Below are 20,057 nucleotides of genomic sequence, written 5' to 3'. Positions count from 1 at the left end.
CTGACCCTGTTTTGCAAGTTCTTAAAAAACAGAACAAAACAAATAAAAAACGTATTTCAGTGATGGCTATCATAATTGATCTTTTTGAAAATTCTAGAAAAATGCATTGTGAAATCAATTCTCTAAAAATTGGAGGATCAACACATTAAGTAAAACACAGTTGGAGTTTAGTCACTCCTATTTATACACCCAGTGAAGACTGTAGTATTGGAAACCTAAATGCTTGCATAAATCAAAAAGACTTAACTGGGTAGTGATCTGTATATACCTGATTGGAGTAGAATGAATGATACTTAGTGCTCAGCCTATGCAACAAATATATACGTGGTAAGGAGACCCTGGAGTATCAGGTCATGAACAGGGAAATAGAAAAAGTTGCATTTCATTTATATTTAACACACACACACACACACACACACACACACACACACACACACACACTAGCTGTCCACACTTTTGCTTGAACTATTAGGATCTTTTCCATGATGTTTTTTTTCCTCAAAGCAAAAAAAAAAGCCACATTTGTAAGTGAATATTGTTTCCACTTTCTGTAGGAAGTAAAAGAGATCTGGAAAAATTTCCCAAGAAACATGCTATATTTGGAATCTTCATAGTACACTTTAATCCACTTACCAATTAGTCTGTAAGGTTGAAACATTATTTCTCTAGGGTTTTCTCACAAGCTAAAGCAATTTTACACACTGGGCTTTCCACAAAAATTTGTTTCCTCACCCTTAAATAAGAATAGAAGAAAATTCCTCCAGATTCACATGCTTCATTAGACATTTTTAGTCACAAGCTAATCTAATTTCTAATTCTTATGTTATGTTGGTTTTCTTGTTGTCTTTTCCATACCCTCAGTGGTTTCTCAGTGTGTTTACAGATAGGTACAAATAATGAGTGTTGTGTTGGTTGTGATGCGGAAATTCTGAAACTGGTATTTTAGAAAATACTTCTAAACTACTGTATTTCAGCAAATTAACTCTTTGTCTTCTATAGACAACACAGAAAATAACTGGTAAATCCCCCACAACAATTTTTTAAGTATGCATTCCACTAGGGAAGTTTAGCTCCGCAGCTCTCTAAACTTCCCTGTGCTTTACAGATTGAAGAGATGTTGATGAGAAGGGGCATGCTACTGCTTGGAAGTCTTACCAAGAAGCCCCAAAGTAGCAAGCTTTGTGGCAAACAGTAGTTATAGAAGGTTTGTTTCTATCTCCATATAGAGGTAATGATATCATTGTCTTATGTAATACTTTACCTTAACTTCAATGTTTCATTAAAAATATGTCTGTATAGTTCCTTTGGAGGAAATAGTTATGTATCTTCTTCTAGAATGATATATACATCTATAAATTTATCCATATATGTGTCAGTAAGAATTTTCAAGACCAAATATCTTACATTTAATATATAATCATGTCCTATTACTACAGTCCATAATGATTTCAAAACTCTGTTCAACAGGGGTGATTATGAAGTTCAGCTGTCAAAGAATCATTTATGGTAAGTTTGCAAGCTGCTTTCCTTTTGATAATAATCCAAACAATAGAAATGTAGCAATTGTCTCATTTCTCAAATGAAATTTCTTTCCTTCTACAATGGCTGCAATTTCTTTCTCAGATACATACATATGAAGTTCAACAGACAAACTTCTGTAATACCCTTACATAATCTGAACACTGTGTTCCTGTGAGTACAGATGTAAACACTTAACCTAAGGGCCTCCAGCAAAGTTCTACTTGCTCTAGAGCTACTGCCTTGGTTCCTCTACCACACCCTCCAGTTTTCTTAAGCTTATAAACTGTTGATTAACTCTTACTTTGTACAGATAATGCATTTAAACATAAATCAACATGTAGGGCTGTGATTACTCTTAAACATTCTAAAAATAGATGAGATTTTAATCTTAAGCCTCTTTAATTATATTATAATAATTCAGAATAAGGGATTCATTTCAACATCCCTATATTTACACACCAGAGTACTTTTGGGAGTTAACAGTGTGCTACCAAAGCTCAGAATCTTCACATTTAATTCCAGATTAAGGCTTTCTTGGTTGAAGGATTTAGATTAAGATATGTAAATACAGTGAAGATCTGTGCCAAAGTATACAGCAGATAACTTTGGACAAAAAAAAAATTGTGACACATGTGTTTTTTTACTATAATTAATTGGTCCTTTGACAATTTCAAGCATGTATATAACACATTGTGGTCACACTCAACCTTCTCTTATCTCTCATCTGTCTCCTCCAAATCTGCTCTCCCTAGAAGCCCCCCCTCATTATCATGCCTTTTTAATTCTGTTTTTCTTTTATGATCCACTGACTTTAACCAGGGCTATGTGTATGATCATGAGTGTAGAGCTATGCACTGGAGCATGGATAAGTCACTAGTGGTTCCAGCATTGAAAATATAATTGTCCTTCCCTCAGAAGCCATCTATTGCTAGTAGTTCCCCAGGGCAGTGCCAGGCTTCATGAGCCTCTCACTCATCCATGATGTTTTCTGCAGGTTCTGCATAGGTAACAGTTTTCATTTATCCAGTAGATAATGATTGCATAATCAACTATCTTTGTTATTTTGACACATAGAAATTTCTAGTTACATTGAAGTTATTGAGAATTAATTTTACATTGCCAACATTGTTTAACATCATCAATAAAAATACTTAAAATATGTGGTTAGAGCCTGCAGATATGGCTCAGTAGTTAAGAGCACTTACTATTCTTCCCCATGAGCCAAACTTGGTTCACATTACCCACATGAAGATGCTCACTACTGCCTGTAACTCCAGCTCCAGGGGTTCTTATGTGTCTGGCCTCTGTGTGTCCCTCCATCCACGTCCATATACCCACATGTAGACAAACATATCTACACATAATTAAAAAATAGTTATAATATATCATATCTATAGATGTGTTTCAGAGGAAGAATACTTAGGACACTCAATAATGCTTTGAAGTGAATTTTAGACTATTTTTAATCATACAATTTAATTTGATTCATTTTACCTAGGTATTTAGATGGCCTAGTATAGTATCCACAGAATAGTTTTGCTAAGACAGTGGATTTAGGTTGCAAACAAATACTTAGAGGTAACAAAGAAGCTAATAGGAGAGATAAATTTACACACTCGGTATTTTAACAAATAATACTAGATGATAAAAGATTCAGTGCAGCACCTCGTCTAGCAGGACCTACCTTTTCAAGAACTTCTCACCATGTTGAAGCAATGTGTATCTTCTTCTAAGCATTACTGAAGCAGATGAATGGGTAGATAGTTGTCTTAGATAGGGTTTCTATTGCTGTGAAGAGACAAAATGACCATGGCATCTCTTATAAATGAAAACATTTAATTGGTGTCGTATATTTAGAGTTCAGAGGCTTAGTCCATTATCATCATGGAGGGAAGCAAGGCACCATGCAAACTGACATGTTGTTGGAGAAGGAGCTGAGAGTTCTTACATCTTGACCCATAGGCAACAGAAAGTGCTCTGAGACACTGGGCATGGCTTAAGCATATACGAGACTTCAAAGCCAGCCTCCACAGTGACACACTTCCTCCATGGACACACCTGTTCCATGGCTAATTTAGTTTGACCAGAGTCTTGGAAAGAAAAAGAATTTAATGGGAAGGGTAGTTGATAGTGATAATTGTCGCCTATTTTCCTAGCCATACACATGAACATTTTCATGTAAGGATGATCTTGTTACAATTGGTTAAGTTGCAAATATATTTTACCAACTGGGACTTTTAGGAGCCTTTCTTACATTTCAGTATTAAAAGAGCATGTTTTCACTGTTTTGTATACAGTGGTAACATTTTTATTTTGTGACAATTGGTTGTAATCAAACATAAATATGTTTATCTTACTAGCATAATGATTACATGATACTCTCTGTCCACTGGACAGGAGAATGTCTGTGTGACAGAGGATTCAGCAAATGTTTTACTTTCAAATTTACACATGACACAACATACTCAAACTTCGTGGATATTTTATTACAGTACGAGACAGTGTACTCTCTTGTTATTGTTATATGTTATTATTCTTTGTTTTTCCTGTTGGGTAATGATACAAACCAGAAAGAAAGAGCAGTTAATGCCCTGACTATAACTCTGAATGAATAAGAAACTTCTTTCAGTCAAGGTGTATGTTACAGGAATCTTAAAAAGTCTTATTAATAAGAACAAACCTGAGGCCAGTTATTGGGGTGAATGCTGGAAGATCAGAGACACAGAACAAGCCACAGCTTCCTCACCTTGCCAGTTCCTCAGCTGGTCTTATTTCCTCAGCTGGTCTTATTTCCTCATCCACATGAATCTCAGCTGAACTGCTGCTTGAAAGACTGAACGCTTAACCAGCCAAATTTTCTAGTTTCTGGTCTTCACACCTTATATAATCTTTCTCTTTCTGCCCCCATTCTCTGGGATTAAAGGCTAACTTTCTGGGATTAAAGGCGTGTGTCACCTTGCCTGGCTGTTTCCAATGAGGCCTTGAACTCACAGAGATTCTCCTGGCTCTGCCTCCCAAGTGCTGGGATTAAAGGCGTGAAACACCACCACCCAGCTTCTGCTATTGCTTGCTCTGACCCGTTTTCTAGCCACCATTTTTGGCTCTGTATCTAGTGGCTGTCTGTTCTCTGACCCCAGATAAATTTATTAGGGTGCACAATTTTTGGGGAACACAATACCACCACATTTCCTCTTTTTTGTCTAAAATTTAAAAAAGGTTATAACTAATACAAGAAATATTATCCAATAAGTATATACAATATAAACAATGAAGAATTACATTGACAATGTCTTCCATTAACACTTGACAAATTCAGATAAAAACTCTATTATATATATATTAACAATGCCCATTCCAGTAACATTTGATAAACTCAGGCAAAAAAATTTTCACTACTTATCCTATTTAAAACAAATAGTTTCTTGTTAAAAGTAGATTCAAAAATTGATCTTTTTTCTCATCATATTCATGTTCTCTCTTTTTTCTTTTCACAAACATTTCAATAATTTACCTTTTGTCATTTTTATATCTTTCCCTTTCTCTTTTTAGTGTAGATTCAATGATCTACCCATTTATCCTACTATTTCTTTATCTTTTTTCTCAGGGTAGATTCAATGATTTACCTCATATCTATATTGGGGTTAATTGTCAAGTTCTGTAGTATTTGTCCAGCCGCTGCATAATGAGAAAGTGCAGGGCTTGTTTCAAGTCCTTGTTCAAGTAGTCTGTCGGGCTGGATCATCTCAGCTAGCCATCTCAAAATTTTCCTGAGTAGTTTGTAGTCCAAAGTCAATCTTTTCATGGTGTTAATCAGCTTAATGGCTTTACCATAGTCCATGTGGAATCATCATTGTGGGATCCTGTCATCTCTTTGAAGATTTCTAAGTCATTGTTAGGGATCATGGTTCCCTGTAGATTTTTTTTTTGTGTGTGTGTGTGCCTCCTTTGTGGTTTGGAGCAATCACAGTCTGATAAATGTCTGTCTCTTGGAACCATGACCGTTTTTCCTTAGAAGAGAATGTCTTCACAGCAATTTCTCCCCACCATTTGTCTTGTCAAACTTTTCCAAACTGACATTTGCCGATACTTTCTTGTAACATGGTCCTGGCAATTCTTCTCTGAACAAGCAGTAGTAAACACTTTGTCCCAGTTAACAGCATCAACCACAGTCACCAACACAATGAGAAGCAGCCAGCAACTTGGAGTAGCAGCCGCTGCCTCCATGGTCCCACTGCCACCGTTTGTGTCTGGGCCCCAGCCAAAGCGTCTCCTTAGCAAGCCTCCTAAGCCAGCCTCAAACTCAGGATCCTCCTGTCTGTGCTTTCTTCAGTAAATCCAACCGTGTGCCCACCACAACCCTCTGAGGGTAGCTCAGATCTGACCTGGGGCCCACAAGGCCACAGGCAAGTAGCTTTTTCGCGAATTCAAACCACAAACATTGGGCACAAGATTTAACAGGAATCTTAAAAAATCTTATTAATAAGAACAAACCTGAGGCCAGTTATTGGGGTGAATGCTGGAAGGTCAGAGACACAGAACAAGCCACAGCTTCCTCACCTTGCCAGTTCCTCAGCTGGTCTTATTTCCTAATTATAACATTTTGGAATTCTGCTAGATGTGGTGAATATGTGAATAAGGACCTACATTTTTCAGAAAAGGGACTCAAGATGCATGTGTCTTGATAGTACTTGTACTCAAGCTTGATGATATTTGGTTGTACCCAAACAGCATAAAATCTTACCCAAGCTTCAGATGTATGTGATTAGTTATGGAGAATTACAGTATTGTTGTCATAATGAGTGTTTCTGCTTTGGGAAGTTCTTATTGGACTTAATCTTCTGCTATTAAAGCACTATATTTAAGAGCAGTATTTGTATAATTCATTGAACGAACTTTTACATATTTTTAGTCACATATTGTTATGTTTACTTTTTGTGACACAACTATATCTCATCATAGGATAAGTTTTACATAATTTCTATTGTTAATTAAATGTATGAGAAGGTTTTTGAATTACTCTGAATAACTTACTCCTCTAAATAGTTAAAGATAAATGTTTTTTTTAAAGAACGTTAGAAACATGAATTTTACTCAGACTCAGATGATCCACTGAGTTTTGGAGTACATAAGAAGTGAAGGACCTGAAAGTATGCTCAAAAATATAAAGATAACTGGAATAGATATTTATGGCTTCAGGGTTGTATGAATAAAGAACAGTTTTCAAATGAAATCAAAATGAAAGAAACAGTAAATTTTACATATTTTATGTAGATTTTTCTGTGCCACTGGAAACATTGTTTCATTTTGGTTTTCTACTCAGAAGACTTACTCCAGGAATTTCTTCAGAGAATGACTAAGAGCAGGAAATATCTGAAAGAAGACTCCTCAGACCAAGATCTCTTCACCATATGTTATACAAAAGCCATACACTGAAGGTATGTCTATTAATTATTTTCCTATTACTGTGATAAAACATTAACAAGATAATTTCTTAAACAAATGAAACATTTAATTGGGCTTATGGTTCTAGAGGGTTAGAGTTCATGATCACAAAGTAAAGGCATGGCAGCAGGAAAATGTGAGATGTTGTATTTTAATCTATAAGCAGGAGACAGAAAGTACACTGGAAATATCAAGAATCTTTTGAAAATTCAAAAGCTGCTTTCAGTGTCAAACATCCTCCAACAAAGCCACTCCTAATCCTTCCCAGAAGTTTTACCACATGGGAAACAAGTATTGAAACATATGAGACAATGGCAGCCAACTTCTTGTTCAACCCACTCATTACATTCTCTGACCCTTATATAGGCTAATAATGGTCATATCATGATGCAAAGTGTATTTAGTCCAACCTAAAACGTCCCATAATATTTCACAGTCTCAATGCTGTTTTAAAGCCCAAAGTCTCAGGCTGGAGAGATGGCTCAGCTGTTAAAGGCTAGGCTCACAAGCAAAAATATAAAGCCCAAAGTCTCTTCTGAGACATGAAATAATCTTTTATTTACAATGCTCTGTAAAATCAAAATGCAAATTGCATGCTTCTAACATTTAATGTCACAAAATACTCATTACCATTCTAACATGGATAAATAAGAGAATAGTGTGGCAATATTGGAACAAAGCAAGACCAAAACCCAGGTGGGTAAAATCCAAATCCTGTAGCTCCATGTATGATGTCAGAAGTCTTAGACTTCTCTAGCCTTCCGGTATCCTGCCTGCAATATGTATCTGTTACTCAGGCTGGACATTCCTGTATTCAATTATATTTTGCAGATACCCCACAGTTCTGTCATGTGCAATAATTTGGGGTCTCTAACTCTATACAAACTTCACTTTGATAGCTTTATGCCATTGTTTCTCAGGGCCTCCTTTCCTCTCAGGGTCCTTGTGTAGGGAGTTCCCTACAATATTGCCTGGCCTCATTGGCTCTTCTTTACCAGATAGTAAGACTGTACAACTTCTTTACCTGTTTATCCCTCATGACTCTAAAACCAGAACCACATACATGATACTTCCAAGTTTGGATGCCCACTTAGGATGGTGCCTGGCCCTCTTAAATTTTATTTGCACCAACTTTTATTTACTGTTGTTTTTTAGGATCACAAACTGGAAGCTTAGCTGGCTGATGTCATGTCCTCATGGCACTCTTTACTTTTATCCCATTGTGGATTAGGCTTCTCCTTGATATCCTTATGTCTTTCAGCACAAGCCTTGCTTTCAACATTAAATTTTCTAGTGTTGTTTTTCTCTTTGAAGTGTATATTTGTATTTCTTTCTGCCACATTTGAGCTTCAACATTATAACCTGCATAAAAGTGATTAATAATAATCACATGACATAAACAATACTCAGTTGACTTAAAAATCTTCCAGGGAGTTAGTTCATTATCTTTCAATTTAGCTTTAGGCAAATTCTTTGGAGAAGTGCATTAGGCAGCCAAATTCCTTTCCAAAATATCACAAGCCTTGTCTATATTCCATTTGCTAATAGTTGTCCTTTCTAAAAGTTCTTGAACCAGACCTCTATAGTTCACATTGCTCTTAGCACTACTGTCTTCTAATATCCTCCTAGGACAGCATATTAAACTCTTCTTATAGCATTCTACCACTTTTCTAGTCCGAAGTTTCAAAACATTCCACACCTCTGCAAAAAATAATAGTGAGGTTCTTCACAGGAATACACCATTACTGTTATCAATTTCTGTTTTACTTTGTTTGTTTGTTTGTTTGTTTGTTTTTTGAGACAGGGTTTCTCTGTGCAGTTTTGGTGCCTGTCCTGGATCTTGCTCTGTAGACCAGGCTGGCCTTGAACTCACAGAGATCCACCTGGCTCTGCCTCCTGAGTGCTGGGATTAAAGGCATGTGCCACCCCCACCCATCTTACTTTTTTGTTGCTGTAATAAACACCATGACCAGGGCAGTTTATGAAATAAACGGTTTAATTGGACTCTAGTTCCAGAGGATTAGAGTCATTGATTTCAGAGTAAGACATGGCAGCAAGGACATATGAAATATCACATCTTGATGTACAAGCAGAAGTCAGAGAGTACACTGGTAATGGTATGAGACTTTTGAAACTCCAAAGCCCAGATCAGGTGACCTACCTCCTCCAACCAGACCATGGCTCCTATTCCTTCCCAGATTGTTCTACTAATTGAGGAGCTAAGTATTTAAACATGTACCTAATGGAGACCATTATCATTTAAACCATCACAGAAAGGATTTTGGTAAGTGTACTCTTAACGTTATAGAAGTCTTATCTGCATAGAAAATGAAATTTTTAATTTCCTGAAATGGATAACATTTGTGTATACTCTAATTAAGTCCATTGACCAAACTGTAAAATAAGGTAATAATTACAGTGTTTTAAAAAAACATGTATCTTTGTAGCATTTCTACATCTCAATTTATGTTGTCATTGTGAAGGAATTCTTTGACATTCTGCTGCTCATCTTTTGTCACTATGAAGGATTTGTTTGATTTTTTTCTGCTTCTATCAAATAGACTAAATTCCTACTGAAGGCTGTTGCCATTGTGTGGCAGGAAAATTACTTTATGTGTGAGACACAATAGACTCTCTAGAAAGTGGAAAATAGAAACCTCACAAGACCTGACAAATAATGTTGTCTGATATAATTGACCTAGAGTTTTAGGCTATAGAATAAAAGTAAATAGAAGAAAGCACAAAGTCCAAAAAAATCCAAAATTCCTGGATGGTGGCTGTTACTTTTAACCAGAAGAAGAAGGGGGAGAAGGAGAAGAAGTAGAGGAAGAGGAAGAAGAGGAGGAGGAGGAAGAAGAGAAGGATAATAATAATAATAATAATAATAATAATAATACACACCAACATTTGACTTTCTTTCTTATAAATATTTTTATTTTATAATTAATTTAATTTTACACATCAGCCACAGCTTTCCCTCTCCTCCCTCCTCCCACCCCCAGCTTTTCCCCCAATCCACACCCCATTCCCACCTCCTCCAAGGCAAGGTCTCCCCTGGGGAGTCAGTTCAGCCTGGTAGATTCAGTTGAGGCAGGTCCAGTCCCCTCCTAAACATTTGCCTTTCTTAAGAAGTTTCAAAATCACTTTTTTTTCTGGCCACAGAATGAATCCCAGCTTCTGCTCAAGAGACTTTCTTCATGTATTAAGAAGATCTGTTCTATCCTATGTTGGTATACAGTCAAGAAGTTTCCAGCTCTCTGTCTTCTTAGGGTATGTGTTCCTAACCTATCAAATTTCCCTTTTTGTCCTGGCAGATGATACCAGCTGTGATGAGGTGGGAACATTAAACAGATGGTGCCATCTCTTCTACCAGCAGATTCACCAAGAAAGTCTTCACTATACATGCTGATGCCTCTTTCCTGTGTAGCAGCAGATACCACCTGCAGATAAGAAATGCTTAACTGAGAAATGCTCATGTTGGGATATCATCGATGAAACTTTAATTTGGGCATGGTGACTGTTTCCCTTGCTGCCACTTGACTCAATCCCAGGAGCCTCAGTAGAGGAAATAATATTGCACAAGAAGCTCAAAATGGTGGAAATATTCAGTGCTCCTATAAATATACACTGCTAATTTTAAAAAATATGAGATATTAAAAAAGAACTGCATGATTTTTTTTAAAAAAATCTCAAAGTATACTTATATGATTAATACGTAAATTATGGGCCTTCTCTCTTTCAAGAGAGTTGAAAGTTTCCTACAGTTTCCCCCCATTAAGGAAGGGTTATACATGCTCTTAAGCAGATAAATATATGCAAAAATATGCATACTTTCTGGAGGGACTTCTAGCAGTGGGGCCATATTGCATATTATGCAAATTGCTACTTTTACTTACGAATCTTTTTGATGAGCTTTTCTGTTTCAGTAATACATTCTTATCTATGTCATTTTTTGAATGACTGCATGACTGCTTTGTAGATGAAATAGAATTAAATGTTTTAAGCATTGCCCATTCATAGACATTTATGTAGGTGCCAAATTTCTGTGCAATGAACTAACATATATAAATATAAATATATATATATGTATGTATATACACACATACATATATATTATCAATAATTCTGTATTTGTCTCCTCTATTATAGTAAAATTACCTAGTACTTAAATTATTAAAATTATTAAAACTGAGAATACATTAACACTTAATTATTTTAAATTGTCACAATTTCTTTTAAATGTGCTCAATAGCTTCCTCCTCAAGAGCAATGCCTTAGAGTACCATCCTCATAATCCACATACAATGGATTTTACAAATATTTGAAATCTTTTCCAATGTGTTAGTCCAACCTATTGTCTTAAATTGTATTTATTTTATTTTTGAGTTTGATCATTTTCATGTTTATTAGCCATCTGTATTTTTTTATTTCTTCTTTATGTCAAAGTTTGAGAGTATGTGGAGGTTTTAGTCTCTTTTAAAGATCATATTTACAGTTGGGGAAAAATAAGATTTTGGATTGTCAAACATTACATGTTTTTCACACTTTTGAACTTTGTTTTGTTATAAGAATGTGTATAATTGTTACATGTCCAACTATAACCATGTTTACTTTTATGGCTTCTGAGTTTCATGTCATTTTTGAAAAAATATATATATTCTGAGCCCATAAAGCCCCTCCCCTTTGTTAATACTAATTCTTTTGTGTTTTTTAATTCAAATTCTATGTCATGAAAAGAATTTTGTTTTAAAATCTTAAAGTTGCAAGTTATTTGCCATTACTTATGATTATTTGCCAATAATTGCCCATTTATCTGTAATACCATCTTGCACATGTGCTGTATTCATCCATGAATGGCTCCATTTTTGTCCTGTGGGTATGTGCGTCTCTTCTTCCGCTTCCTGTCTCATGTGTCTTCTTGTTGGAAGAAATTACAGTTTAGACTGCAATTTCATCAACCTTAATAAATTAATCTGGGGAAACTGTTTTTAAATAATATTGTCTTCATAATTAAGGACAAGGTATGTCTCTTTTATTAAACATTTGATTACTGTTTATATTTTCACCGTGATGTTGGGTTTTTCTTTTCTTTTATTTGCTTGTTCATTTTTATGTATCTGAAAGCTTTTTTTGTTTTGTATTTTTTTATAGATGTTGTTTTGTTTGGGGAGGTTAAGAATGTACCCCAAATTCTTTGCAAATATTGATTTTCCTCCTTTCAATTGATATTGATATTGGTTATTTTGATAAAATTCCCCAGACTGGTACTTTCAGAGCACTTAAAAAATTGTGGAAATATTACTCACACTTGATTTAAATGATATTTAACAAGTAGTTCTTAGGTTGAATAGCACATTGCTGCTGGTCTATGTTTCCAAAAGACCACCTGAAAGAGCTATGATCACGCAAAGCTGAGTTTATTAAACTTACTGCAGCAAGGGAAAACACCACCTTAACAGGGTTTAATAGTGGTTGAAAGGCAAAAAAGAAGGGCCTGTGGATCTGGGTTTCTGTGGTTTAAAGCACAGACATGATTATGAATGCATAGTTCAGCATGCACTACTTTAAAATGAATGGGAATGTGGTGAGGTTCTTAATGTGCTTCTTGATAGTCAAACTGTTATCTAAGTGAGTTGTTTCTCTTAATAGATATTTATAATGACAGAAGAGCTAATGCCTATAAGAGAAATAGAATTTATCAGTTTATAGTTTTGTCTTGCTAAGCAGGACTTACTAGGGTTGGTAACAGGTCTTATTCCCAAAAGGTAAGATTTTTTTTTAATGTGAATGGTTTTAAGTATCAATATAAGATTATAACTTTTAACTCTGAGATATTTGGTATATTCTGTTAGAAAAGTCTTCCTTCCACGTTTTATATTTTTCTAAAGAATTTGAATCAAACCTAAGTGGAAGATGTAATCATTGCTTTTTACCCAAATACTTGTACTATTCTTTTTTGAATTATTAATTGCTGTATAATATTTATTGTTCATTTTTTAGAAATTCTTTTATTCCATGAGAGAGCATACTCTTGTTTTACTTAATTCTTTTTTATTTGTTGCTGAGCTATAGGCACTTAAATTTGATTTGGAATTTTTAAGTGTATATGATTATATGAAATCACTTTTCCATTGACTTTTCTTTTACTTCTTTTCTACTTTGGTGTTAGCATTTCTGATTATGTTTCAACAATGTAGAGAATTTTCTTTATGATTCTCAATGAGTTGGTGCCATGATTACTTGAGCACATCAGTGAAATCAGCTGCTGTGCAGTGGTAGTTCATGTAAACAAGGCTATATTGTTTTGCTCCCATCTTACTAGTTATTGTTCATTTCATATCTGGTGCCTTCTGTTTAACATTTTCTCATAGAGGTTCACAGTGCACACAGACTTTCTATCACACTGTTTAAACTGTGCCTTTTTAAAGGAGCAAGTTACAAAATGGGTTTTAGGAATTGCCAGGTTTTTCCCTCTCTTCCACAATCAAGATTTTAGCATATTTTTTAAGTTTATAAAAAGTCCCAATTTAGGTATATTTATGTGTTTTCCCTATGTGCTTTGCCTGTTTTAGTATGAAATGCTTAAAAACTTTTAAACTATTCATTTCCATTTGTTCTTGGTAATTAAAAATATGCTTTCTTATGGACTCTCTGAAATTATAACCATGGAGCAGGAGAGGAAAGGACAGTGAAGTTGTACATACCAGGGCAAGAGCCCATGTTACAACATGATTAATCTTTGCTGGATATTCTTCATGTTATTAAAAAAACATTTTTAAATGAGAGGATGGGTAGGTGTTTAGTTGTTGAGGACTTGAGTTAAAATCCAAAACCCATGTTTAAAAAGCTGGATGTGGTGATACATGCTTATCATCTCCTTGCTAGAAATCAGAGCCAGGTTGATTCCTGGGGCTCACTAGGCATCCAGCCCACCTTAATTAGTGGCCTCCAGAGCAAAGAGAGAACCTGTCTCAAAGCAAAAAGACAAACAAACAAACTATAAACATGCTAAAGCAGATTGTACTAAGCAATAACAACCACAGTTTTTCTAGCCCTATGCCTGGCCCTCTCTCCCTCACCACATACACATATGCCTAGGAACTCAAACACATTCACCAAATATTTTTTTAAATGAGTCAGATAAATCTTAGCAGTTTTTCCTCAGAAACAACTTAAAATGTATTTATTTATTCATTTCTTCCTTAATTTTAGAGGAGACACACATGCTTACCATAGTTCACATGTATAGACTAGAGAATACCTTGGAGTAAGTTCTCTCCTTCTACTATCTAGGTTCCAGGAATTGAGTGCAAGTCATCAGGCTCTGCAGCAAACACATTTACCTGCTGAGCCATCTCACTGGCCATTTTAAATGTATGTTTAAATGACTGTGTATGTTACTAAATTCATAGTTTACAAAAGTAAATTCAAATAAATCGAATTCTTCATTCCAGCATCCCTGACCATGCAATTTCTTTATCTCATAGAGACAGCTAGTGTTAATGCATCCTTCTCTTTCTCCCTGTCTTTCTCTCATTCACACCCCTGTAATCCACCCTCAAATCTCCAAGGTATATGTATGTAAAGACAACAGATAATTTTCTACTATTATGAAACTTTCTTTTGTATACAAAAACCATATTATAAATGTTTTAGAGTTGTTTTCTCGAGACAGGGTTTCTGTGTGTAGCCTTGGCTCTCCTGGGGCTTTCTCTGTAGGTCAGGCTGACTTCAGGTTCACAGAGATCCACCTGCCTCCCCCTCCAGAGTGCTGAGATTAAAGGTGTGTACTACCACCACTTGGCTAGAAGCTTCTTATCATATTTAATAAGTTATACCTTTTCATAGGTAAAAATCTACATATTTAAGTGCATATATCTTCTTCTAAGTTCCTTGAGAATTTTGTATAATGTATTTTGATCATATTTACATCCTCTTCCAACTCCTTCCAGACCCACTCCCATTTTCCTACTCTCTCAATTTCATGGTCTTAAATGTTTTTATGTCTTAAAATATTACTTCTGTCTTAGTCACAGTTCTATTATCATGAAGAAACACTATGACCAAGTCAACTCTTATAAAGAAAGCATTGGTTTGGGGATTTGATTAAGTTTCAGAAGCTTAGTCCAGTATTATCATGGCAGGAAGCATGACATCATGCAGGCAGGTGCTGGAGCAGTAGCTGAGAGCTTTATCCTGATCTGGAGGCAGAGGCAGAGCAAAAGTGACTGGTCCTGGCCTAGGATTTTGAAACCTTAAAATATATACCCAGTGACAAACTGGCTCAAACAGGGCCATACCTGCTCCTCCTTCCCATAGTGTCATTCCCTGGTGACTAAGCATTCAAGTATATGAACTTACCAGGACCATTCTTACTTACATTCCACTCCCTGGCTCCTATAGGCTTATAGTAATATCAGAATAAAAAATGTGTTTTGTCCAACTTTAAAAGTTCCCATATTCTTTCACATTCTCATCACTCTTTTAAGAGCCAGAAGTTCAAAGTCTTTCTTGAGTCTCATGGCAATAACTTAAATGGAACCCCTTATAAAATCAAAATAAAAAAAATCGTATACCTTCAACATACAGCAGTACAGAATATACATTATCATTCCAAAGAAGAAGAGACAGAGCATAATGAGGAAATGCTAGACCAAAGCAAGAAGAAAAGCCAGTGGGTAAACTCCAGATTCTGTATCTCCATGTCTGATGTCAAAGCCCTCTTATACCTTCAACTGCTTTCAGGTTTGTTGATTACAACACACTTCACTGATTCCACACAGTTCTCCTTCCAGATATACCATGACTCTGGCATCTCCAAAATGTTTCATTCTCTCACACAATCCAGGCTTCACCCTCACATCTTCATGCAATGGCCTCTGTGATCCTTCATGCAGGGACACCGCTGACACACACCTGGCATCAGCAGCTTCCCTTAGCCACAGAGGGAAATTCCACAAGCCCTTTCTAGTATTCTTGACATTCAAACCGGAACCCTGTGACCAAAGCTTCAAGTTCTGCTGATTGCTGGGGTAAGAACATGACCACCTTTTTCAATTACATCTTAATCAGTTTTCTGTTTTTTATGGCTGCCTTTACTGTTTAAGCTGTTTTAAAAGTTCTTTTTTACAACTGGGAAGCTTAGCTGGGTGGGGTCTTGCCCTCAGGTCACCATTTCCTTTATTCCATTTGACATCAGGCTTTTCTTTAAACATTTTGTCTTCTAGAACATAGAACTTAGCTCTATTATATTTTCTGGTGCTCCTTTTCTCCTCAAGCAGTACATTTTATATTTTTACTTGCTCAGCTTTCTTCTTTTCATTATATAGCTGGCTACAAATAAACATATGGCACAGTAAAAAATAGGCTGTCTTGAAATCTTCTCTTTGAACCCTATTAATGCAAAATTCTTCAATTTAGCTTCAGGCATATTTTCAGAACAAGGGCCAAAACCAGCCACATTCTTTGCCAAAATATCACAAGAGTGGTCTCTAGTACACTTAACTAAAATTCTTCTTGTCTGAAACTTCTTGGATTGGGGCCCTACTGTTCAAATAACCCTCAGCCTTGCCTTACATGTTCCTACTAGGATGACCTATTAAGCCCGCTTAAAGTGTCCAGTGGCTTTTGTGGTCCAAAATGTCTTCCTCACCCTTCCAAAAAACAGTAGGGTCAGACCTGTCAAAACAATACCCTAGTCTCTGGTACCAACTTCTGTCTTAGTCATTATGGAGAGACACTATGACCAAGGCATCACTTTTAAAAGGAAGCATTTAATTTTGGACTTGCTTATAGCTTCAGAGGCTAAATCCATTGTCATCATAGCAGACAGCATGATGGCAGGCAGTCAGGCATTGGGGAAGTAGCTGAGGGCTAAATCCTAATATTTAGGCTAAGAGACACTGGGGCTGGCACAGGATTTTAAAACATCAAAGCTCACACCATGTGACAAACTTCTTCCAATATGGCCATCCCTTCTAATCCTTCTTAAATAATGCCACTCCCTAGTGCATAAGCATTTATATATATGAGCCTACAGGACATTATTCATCAATTATAACCTCACTGCATGGATAGACTATTTATTATTATTAAAGTTTTCCTGGTTATACTTTCCTGAAAAGCTAATTCTTTAAAGGGAATAGTGTTTTGTTTACATTAGTATAGATTACTTTCGCCTGTTTTTCAATTAACATGACTAAAATCACAATGTGTATCTGGCTTCTTAGGTGTGTCATAGTGGTATTGACATTCATTTGTGCAGTTCTGCCTATAAGGATTTTAAATATGTTCTTCATAATTTTAATCTAATAACTTTTTAAATCTAGTCTCCTATTGATAGATATCTGAGTAGTACCTAGTTTTCAGCTGTTTTGATGTTGACACATCTCTGATATAATTATCTGAAAAGTGCATTTTTCATCATAGAATAAGAAACACAGAGCCAACTGCAGAGTTAAAAGCCCAAGAGATCAGAGCAATAGCTATGAGTTAAAAACTCTTTCTTACCCTCACTGCCGCTGCTGTCCTTTTCATCAACAAAGAGGCCTACTTCCTATGTGTCTGTCCTGTTATTGACCTCCTGTCCTGCCTTCTTATTGGTTGTAAACCCAACCACATGACATCCTCTTTAATGCCTGTCAATACAGACCTCCAGGACTTCTAAGGTTGGTATTGAGATTAAAGGCTCCATGCTGGCTGTATCATTGAACACAGAGGTCTGCCTAGCTCTGCCTCCCAAGTGCTGGGATTAAAGGCATGTGCTACCACCACCCAGCTTCTGTAATGGCTTGCTATTAGCTCTGACCCCCAGGCAACTTTATTTATTAACGTACAAATAAAATCACATTTCAGTACAAATAAAATATCACCATACATTACAAGGTAACTCAATTGTAATTTTTTATGTATACACACACACACACATATATACATACATACATACATACATACATACATACATACATACGTAAATACATGGAAATTTCCACTGTAGTAGATTATTATATATGACTTTTTTTTTCTAAAAAAAAGTTGTTTAATATTATTTATCCCTCCCTGTATTTCCTCTTTCATCCTGTCTTCTCTCCCATTCCTAACCTTAATTTAACCCTTTCTGCTTAATTATTCACTTCTAACACTTTATACTATTTGAAAAAAAAAAGAAATAAAAAGGAAAGGAAGGACATGACTGCTCCTAAATATAGTGGAGGAGAAAGTTTATTGTAGATGTGTGGGAGAGGATAGTCAGAGGCAGGTATATCTGGGAGAGTCCAGAGTGTACATAATCATATTGAGCTAGGCCATGTGGGAGATGGAGAGGGGAGGGGAGAAGGAAGAAAGGGAACATATGCAGCAGCCAAGAGCCAAAAGTCCAAAAAGGGGAGCATAGCCAAAATGTCTGGATTATATAAGGAGGATCCTCTGGAAGAGGGCAGCTCAGCCTTTGGGCTTGGAGGGTTCAGGGTAGAGGCTGGGTATGTAGTGACTGAGGGATGTTGGGTGAAACTGGTAGCCCCATCCAGTATTGAGATGGTAAATATGCACCTCAGCTGTGTGTCCCTGGTTTGAAACTTAACATCCCAACCTTTCTGTTGACAATAAATGAATGATAATGAACAATGTAATCATCTGGGACTACTTCCTGCTGACATTGGGGCATTGTAGCTGGGGACCCAAAACACTGAAATATTGGCTAAGTCTGGGAAAAGCATACTGTTGCAGTGCCTCTCCAGACTCTCAGGATCTGGGGACATGCCCGGCAGTATTTGGTGCAGTTTGCAGTCCTTAAGTGACCTGACACCTGATGGAACAAATGTCCATTAGGGCAAAAGATAAAGTGAAGTTTAAAGGAAAATTTTCTTAGGTGTACTTTTGAAACACATGGTCCTGGTAGATGGAGGAGGGGAGTCCATCATTGGCACTGTTTGTACTAAAATCCACTTTGTAGAAAAGGCAGCAGACTCACATTTTTGAGTCATAGAAAAATTTAAAACGTCTTTCCTATCCAAAAATATTTTTTGTCTGTATAGATTAGACAGATTTTTTTAGCATAATGAAAAGACTTCTAAGTCTGTACTTAGATGACAGCTATAGGGAATTCAACAATCTTGACTTTTTGACTATGATAACTGTTTTATTTAAAAATGGTGGTTGGCAGCTTTGGTGGATGGGAGCCAAGGGGCATGGCAGAAAGTCAGCCACATCATGCAGACAGTGCTAACTTAGAGGATTTTATTGGGGGGAAAGGGAGAGAGGGGAGATGAGGAGAGAAGAGGAAGAAGAGGAGACAGGAAAAGCAAAGAGAAGGGGTGCAGATGCAGTCTCTTGCAGGGAGAGAGAGGGAAAGAGCAGAGAGAGAGAGAGAGAGAGAGAGAGAGAGAGAGAGAGAGAGAGAGAGGTGGCTTAAAGCAGGCACAGAACATGAACCAATGGGCTACATAAGATGATACTGTCAGGACCCTGAGCAGTCCAAAGTACTGCCTGATTTGGCTAGGTCCCCAAGGGGCCTGCTAGGTAATGTGTAAATTCTAAAAATAATAGTAGTAGTACATTACCACAGCTAGATTAATAGCTTATCAGTGCTATAGTTTAGCAGCAGAGAGAAGGAATTGCACCAAACAAAAAACTCAGATGGGAGGTTTATTGGGAACAGGGAAAGAGAAAATTTCAGAGACCAGCCTTTGGGGAGAAGCTGTGGGAAAGAGAGATGGGAATGGGTGGAGCTTACTTTTAAAGGGGGCTTAGCACACACACAGAGCATATGTAGTGACATAGTGGCTGTAGGACCCTGGCCTGTCCAGCATACCTGCCTACATGTTAACAAGTACATGCACACAGGGGGTGCTCCTAGTGGCTGTAGGTGAGGACCCTGTGCAGGCCAGCATAGTTCCTGAATGCTAACAATCAGAACTCCATTGGACAATGTTAAGACTCTGAACTTTTGAAGTCTTAATACAACAGTAGCTTAGTAAGGGAAAGAAATCTGAGACACTTTTCATTCTCTTATATACACTTAATTATTTTCTTATCACAACTAAAGTTTTCACATCCTCAGTCCTCAGACCTTGCATAAACTTGGATTTACACCTAAA

General features: G+C 36.5%; 1 long non-coding RNA gene across 8 annotated transcripts in view; it reads left to right on the top strand.

Annotated features, from left to right (window-relative positions):
• LOC118582231 overlaps positions 1–12,028 on the top strand; it is a 32,762-nt gene extending 20,734 nt beyond the window's left edge. For 3 of the 8 annotated variants that reach the window (XR_004944742.1, XR_004944746.1, XR_004944741.1), the window contains exons 9-12: positions 1,106–1,204; positions 1,468–1,506; positions 6,842–6,956; positions 10,278–12,028. This is a non-coding gene — a long non-coding RNA (uncharacterized LOC118582231). Of the gene's footprint in view, positions 1–1,105; positions 1,229–1,467; positions 1,507–6,841; positions 6,957–10,277 lie in introns of all 8 variants that reach the window. The other 5 variants (XR_004944744.1, XR_004944747.1, XR_004944743.1 and 2 more) reach the window with 5 other exon arrangements.
• The last annotated feature ends 8,029 nt before the right edge of the window (positions 12,029–20,057 follow it).

This window comes from Onychomys torridus, chromosome 1 (assembly GCF_903995425.1).
Source record: "Onychomys torridus chromosome 1, mOncTor1.1, whole genome shotgun sequence".
Classification (NCBI taxonomy): domain Eukaryota; kingdom Metazoa; phylum Chordata; class Mammalia; order Rodentia; family Cricetidae; genus Onychomys; species Onychomys torridus.
The sequence above is the reverse complement of the archived record's forward strand: the minus strand, read 5'-3'. Positions and strand labels throughout refer to the sequence as shown.